Genomic DNA, 6,934 nt, shown 5'->3' on the forward strand with positions numbered 1-6,934 from the left:
CAGAGCTACTACGAACGATCAAACGTGATTCATCGATTTCGCGAGCTGAGATAAGATCTGCATAAACGATTTGCGGCACGCGATATATATATATATATATATATATATATATATATATATTTATTATTTATATATTTATACTTAAATAGAAAGTTTCCCGTTGCTCGATGAACGAACAACGAAGCCAATTAAATCGTCTTATCGCATTGATAATCGACTACGGGGGATAATAAACGTGTCTTTTGCGCTGTTCGAAACTTTTTTTTTCCAATCGATGTTTAATCGAGCTGTTTTTCTATTGGTACGAGAATCGTTCTACATCGTCGTTAGCTTCGCAGTTGTGAACTAATTACTGGGCGCCGGTAGTATGACTATAGAAAAGGTAACGTAGTTGATCGTACTCCGCGTTCTGTCCCTTTATATCCTCGCCATTACTACTACTACTACTACTACTACTACTACTACTACTACTATTACTACTACTACTACTACTACTAATACTACTATCAGTACCCTCTTCTCCCTGCTTCAGCTTCAACTTTCGTAGTCGTTCTCTGTCCGATGGAAAATTGCTGGTACCAACGGGCGCAGTTACGCATAAATAAATAATGCTGGTGTATGCGAGCCTCGACGAGTAGCCGAACCACCTACCTACCTACCTACCTACCTACCTACCTACCTACCTACTTACTCTTCTTCTCGCGTGGTCCTCTACTTCGTAGATACCACTTCTTCTTCTTTATCTTCTTCTTTCTCGTACCGAGGATCGAACCCTCTCGTTTCAACCCTATATAGGTATTACCTATCAGCTCCGAGCCTATGAATACTAAGCAGTTTATAAAAATGTTGATTTAGCGCCTTTACCAACTTATACATTCTCCGTCATCTTTTCCTCCGCACCACCATCCATACCAACCCATGATTCCTCTCGACACTTCCTCTTATACGTTTTTATATTAAAACAAAGACGACGGTAAGTTCAGGGGTGGGTGGGTGGTTAGGATTTTACCAGCACGTCGTAAATATTGAACTTTGTTTCTTTTTTCTTTTTCTTCCTTGTTTATTTTATTTTTTTTTTTCTTTTCTTTTTCAATGAACAAATTTCTGTTCTTTTCTCTCTCTCTCTCTCTCTCTCTCTCTCTCTCTCTCTCTCTACTTTTTCATTTATTAATGTAATTTTCATTTATTAAATTCTAATCGATAGATACGACCCTAACGTCATTCATTTTATCTTACGAGAAATTGATTCGATTACGACGAATAATAATAATAATCGTTTCTCTTCTTCATTCTTCTTTTTCTTTTCATCTTCTTTTTCTCTTGTATCATTTTTCTTTTATATCGATCTTACATTAAATCTTGAAAGATATTGAATACGATCGATTCGTAAGTTGTAAATTTCAGATGATCGTCAATTAAAATTCACAATTACAACGATAATTATGACGTATCAAGTTTTGATAGGAAAATTGTATATATAAAAATGTATATACAAAAAAAGGAAAAAGAAAAAAAAAAAAAAGAAAAGGAAAAAGAAAAGAGAGAAAAAGAAAAAAAGAAAGAAAGAAAATTACAGAGAGGATAAAGATAGAAAAGAACAAACGAGAAAGAACAAAAAGAAAAAGCATGATACCGATATTTACGATACCGTAAGAGATTTTCACATGGCGTTGGTTCGTGGAATGAAATCAGATAAGACGCCATGTTGGGGCACTTTCGTGTCATCCCAGGCGGCCAATCAGCAGCGGGGAGGGAAGCCCCTTTCGCACCGCTTAAAAGAGGAACGGGAGGTCGAGGGGAGGAAGGGATATGAGGGTTTGAGGGGTTTGAAGGGGTTTGAGGGGTTCTGTGGGGGCTGGGGGAATGAGTTTTAAACTCGTCCGGGCTGATCCGCTGTAATTAGCGTTGGTGATCACTGGCGCGGCTAACTCGTTCGTAAGGATGCCCCTCAAATCAGAAACAAAGGCGGGTTCCTCCCATTCTCCGGTTTGAAGTCGTCGTCGTAGTCGTCGTAGTCGTCGTAGTCGTCGTAGTCGTCGTCGTACTCCTCCATCTCCTCGTCCCTCTTCTCTCCTCTTTCCTCAAACGAAGCCTTCTCCTTGGGCCGATTATAGGCCGGAGAATCGATACCCCCGCGGGATTTAATCTCCTTAATCGGTAATTATCCCCACCCCTTCTATCCTCCAGCAACCTCTTCTCGTTCGGTCGTACCAGAAACCGAAGGGATATAAAATTGGGTTATAGCCGACTGAACGAACCTCTCATCCTATTCGAATACCTGCTCAAAGAGAGATCTGGTCTCCATTAAAAAAGAGGAGCATACCGTTTCTTTCTAATGGTATAACGTGTCTCTTCTTTATTTTCCTAAACCTTACGGTTACGAGACGTTTTAACCAGATGGAAATGGCCGACTATCGGATTTATTCCATCGATTTATTCTCTTTTCTTTTTTATTGTTTTGTTTTATTTTCTTTTGTTTTCCTTTAAATAATAACAAAGTGTACGATAACCAAGTCGCTTATTATTCGATAACACGGGCATTTTGGTTACTTCATATTTTAAATGTTTTTTTTTTTTTTTTTTTTTCATCTTTAATATTATTTTTCAACACAATGCAATCGTACGACTTAATGTTGTAACGATACAATTTAAAAAAAAAAAAAAAAAAAAAAAAAAAAGAACACAAATAAAAGTTTACTCTAAAAAAGTTTGCAACAATTACAAATACCATATTCCAATTTAATTTGTCGACTTTGATCGACATAAATGTAACGAGTGTTAAAATAATTAAAATCTATCAATTTAAATGCAAAAAATAATAAAAATAATAGATATAAAATATAGATCTAATGTTGAATATCATTTTCTTTTTCAATCCCAATACGAATAATTTCAAACTATGGATAATCTTTCTAACAGGATGTTATTGGATAAACTTAGAAAAAGAAAAACATTTTGAGGCACGAACATGTTCTATACACGCACACACACACACACACACACACATATATATATATATATATACATATATTTTTTTTTCTTCTTGGATTACAATGGAAATTCCTCGTAAGAAATTTTTGGAAGGATATCGTGAATGGCGTTCACCGATGCCGGCAAACCGGTGAACTGACGCATTGTGTTTGCGGCACGTTGACAAGCACAAGTCACGGTAGAGTTTTTCCTAACCCGAATCTACCACGTTAATTCCCCCCTTACCTTATTTCGTCCGTGAAAAGGGAAGTAAAGGGCAAGGTAAACGCTTAGAAATCAGTAGGACATCATCGGGATACAGATGTTTGACAAAACAGCTGAGCTAGAGCAGAACACATAATAGCATTGGAGGATTGGATATATGCGAGAACGCTAAGTAGCAATCCCACAGGATCTATGGGACAATAGAAGACCCTTCGTATATTTTGACTTTTTGACAGATGGTTCCTGCCACTGTTACTACGATCTTCGTTCTATTCAACATGGATCCTGCCGATAATCGTCAAGGAAAAGTTGATGTATCTGTAACAGTAAAATACAACATATTATAACGAATTCAGATCAATAATCTTTTATATATTTATTTATATTAATCAATAAAAATCAAATACGTTCGTTGATCTTATAACGATATTAAAATATTTAGATAGAATCTTTGCGTTTGACAAAGGATCAGACAATTTTGTAGGAACGAAAGTTCTTAAAAAAAAAAAAAAAAAAAAAAAAAAAAAAACAAAAAAAAAAAACAAAAAAAACAAAAAAAAAACAAAAAAAAAAAAAAAGAAAAAAAGAAAAGAAAAAAAAGCGAGAAAAGTAAATTTCGAAAATTATTACACAGCAATGATATTACTCTAACGTGTAATGTCAAATCAACGAATATAAAATTATTAATCGATCAATGATAATATTAATATGCAAACATTAAACATCTATATATATATATATATGTCGAAAAGCTTAATAATAACTTGTAAATAAAAATGTCTAAGTCCATTCAATGAAAATACAATGGGTTTATTTTTGAACGACAGATAAACAGGCATCGTCGACCAGCTGTAAACATCTCATTCTGTTTAACATTGACTTCAAATCAGAAAAGAAAGTAGAGGGTACTCCCTCCCTTCTCCCCCCCCCCTCTCTCTCTCTATTGCCACCCTACTAAACTCCTCGCTATTGCCACCCTTTTATATATATATATATATATATATATATACCTTTTTTTCTTTCTTTTTTTTTTTTCTTCAAACAGACACAGAGCAGGTAAAGGTAATGTTCACGCAGCATGAGTGCAACCCTCAGCGTTATGCTCTTTTCTCTCTCATTCTCTATCTCTATCTCTCTCTTTCATTCGGTTCGTTCGTACGTACGTAGGTACGTACATACGTGGACTACGACGTCTACGAGGTTGAGGACGAGAGAATGATGACGACGATGGATCACTGGATCCGTCGTAACGTTGAAGAAGAGAAGAAATAATTGGCCGTAAAAGGCACGTTTCCCCGTCGACTTCGTGCCGTTGCTCAATACGATGTGACAGCGGGGGACGATCTGTTGTGACCGTCACCACAATGAGATCCATCGTTGGTGAACAGGATATACTGCGGATGCTTCCGAGAGAGAGAGAGAGAGAGAGAGGTAAGAAGGTCGAGAAGATAGGCCGATGACTCTTCTTACTGTGACCTTCTCTCTCTCTTTCTCTCTTTCTCTCTCTTTTTCTTTTTATTCTCTTTTGTGTACTCTTCGAAAGTCTATCGTATAATATGAAAGTTTTAGTTTCACTATCGACAATATAATATATAAATATTATTTGTTTATTGAACAAATTGGATATTTCTTTTTGAAAAATTTAATGTCTAATCGCTATAGCATATATGGCTTAAATTATTAATCAATATAAAAGAAATGTGATTAATTTTCTATCGATTTAATAATATTATTGAGTTATTAAAAAAATAAATAAATAAATAAATAAATAATGATAATAATATTACAAATTTAATTATCCAATTTAACATATGACTCCGTAATGTCGGTCAATACAAAACGATTTTTTTTTCATTTTATGTAAACTTAAATATGCATTGTATGTATATCGTATTAATTATGTATATTATATTTATATATATATATATATATATGTGTGTATGTATGTATATATATATATATATAGATATATTATATTAATCATAAAAATATTATATAATAATATATGCTTATAATTCGTTTCATCAATTAGAAAATGAAACAAAATAATTAAAATTTTATTTATTATCGAAAATATTTCTCATTTGTTTTTTATTTCGTTGTTTTTCATTCGTCTACATTTCTACATCATAAATTACGATTCGATTAAATGTTAAATGTTTCCTTTCTTCTTTTATATATATATATATATATTTTTTTTTTTTATTTACACCGATCAACATGCTACGTAATAAGAGAACAACAATTCGATTACAAAAGGAATTATCGTATAAAGATAATATATAATTTAATATGATAATTTATATTTAATTTATATTAAAATATATTTAAAGATGGAAGAAAAATCTCTATGAAAGAATCGTACGATTGTATATAAACCTTTTCTTTTTTTTTTTTTAAATGTTAAGTTAAATTAAAATCTTTAATTTCAATGGAAAATCGATTCTTAACACCTTAAAACGGCAATCTAGTATGGATGGTCGAAGAAGCGTTAAGAGCTCCTTCGCAAATGACCATTCCGAAATGTAGCCATTGAATTCGGTCTGCGGTTTGGAACGTTGTTCCGAATGTAGTACAATCGTACAGTGATTCTCGTAAAATCGAATCGCCAACATCGACGTTCTACCACAATGGCCTACCATCGACTTCGTGACACCATTTACAGGGAGATCGATATATTGGAATAAAAAGGAAAAAAGGAGAAAGAGAGAGAGAGAGAGAGAGAGAGAGGAGAGAGAGGGAGGTAGAGAAGGAAAGAAAAGAGAAAAAGAAACGACAGAAAAAAAGGAACGAAATAAGAAAAGAAAAGAAAAAGAGAAAAGATTTGAAGCTATTTCATTGGAAAGCGATCGATCGTCGATCTCGATCATGAGAAAGATCTAAATTCTCTTGATTTTCTTCCCTTTTCATTTTGTCCTTTCCTTCGAAGGATTCCTACACGAGGCAAAACGTAAATAATAATTATAGTAATAATAATAATAATAATAATAATAATAATAATAATAAAAAAAAGAGAAAAAAAAGAAGGAAAAAAAAGCGAAGAAGACGAAGACGAAGAAGAAGAAAGAAGAAAGAAGAGAAAAAAAGAAGAACGTAATGCGAAATCGTATATCTCCGAGTACACGTACTTTCAAAACGACTGGCTTACGATCCTCGAGCGTGCGGAGACCTGGTCATGGATCCTGACCACCCTGGGAGCCATGATTTATGGTGACCCATCGTAATAGCGTGCGATTCAGCGCTCACAGAAAATATTTTTGTCGGGTCTCTCGATTGTACGTGGTCGGAGACTTGGCCAAACATTTTCATTTGTGGAACTGTGGGACAGAGAGAGAGAGAGAGAGAGAGAGAGAGAGAGAGAGAGAAGAAGAAGATGAAGAAGAAGAGAAAGAGACAAGAATAAGAATAAAGAGAGAAAGAGAAAGAATAAAAAGAAGACCATTTTCATTTGTGAAATTGTGTAAGAGAGAAAGAAAAAGAAATAAGAATAAATAAAGATACAGAAGGAAAAAAAAAAGAGAGAGAGAGAGAGAGAGAGAGAGAGAGAGAGAGAGAGATAGAATATATAGTAGACGCATATAATAATGGGTCCAACGAGTGAGAAAAGTGAAACGTCACGACTCCAAGCAACAGCATCCGTGAAGCAGTCCTTGTAGATATGAGAAAGAGAAAGAAAAGGAAAGAGAAAGATAGCTAGATAGAGAGAGAGAGAGAGAGAGAGAGAGAGAGAGAGACTCTT

Source organism: Vespa velutina, chromosome 21, assembly GCF_912470025.1.
Source record: "Vespa velutina chromosome 21, iVesVel2.1, whole genome shotgun sequence".
NCBI classification, from domain to species: domain Eukaryota; kingdom Metazoa; phylum Arthropoda; class Insecta; order Hymenoptera; family Vespidae; genus Vespa; species Vespa velutina.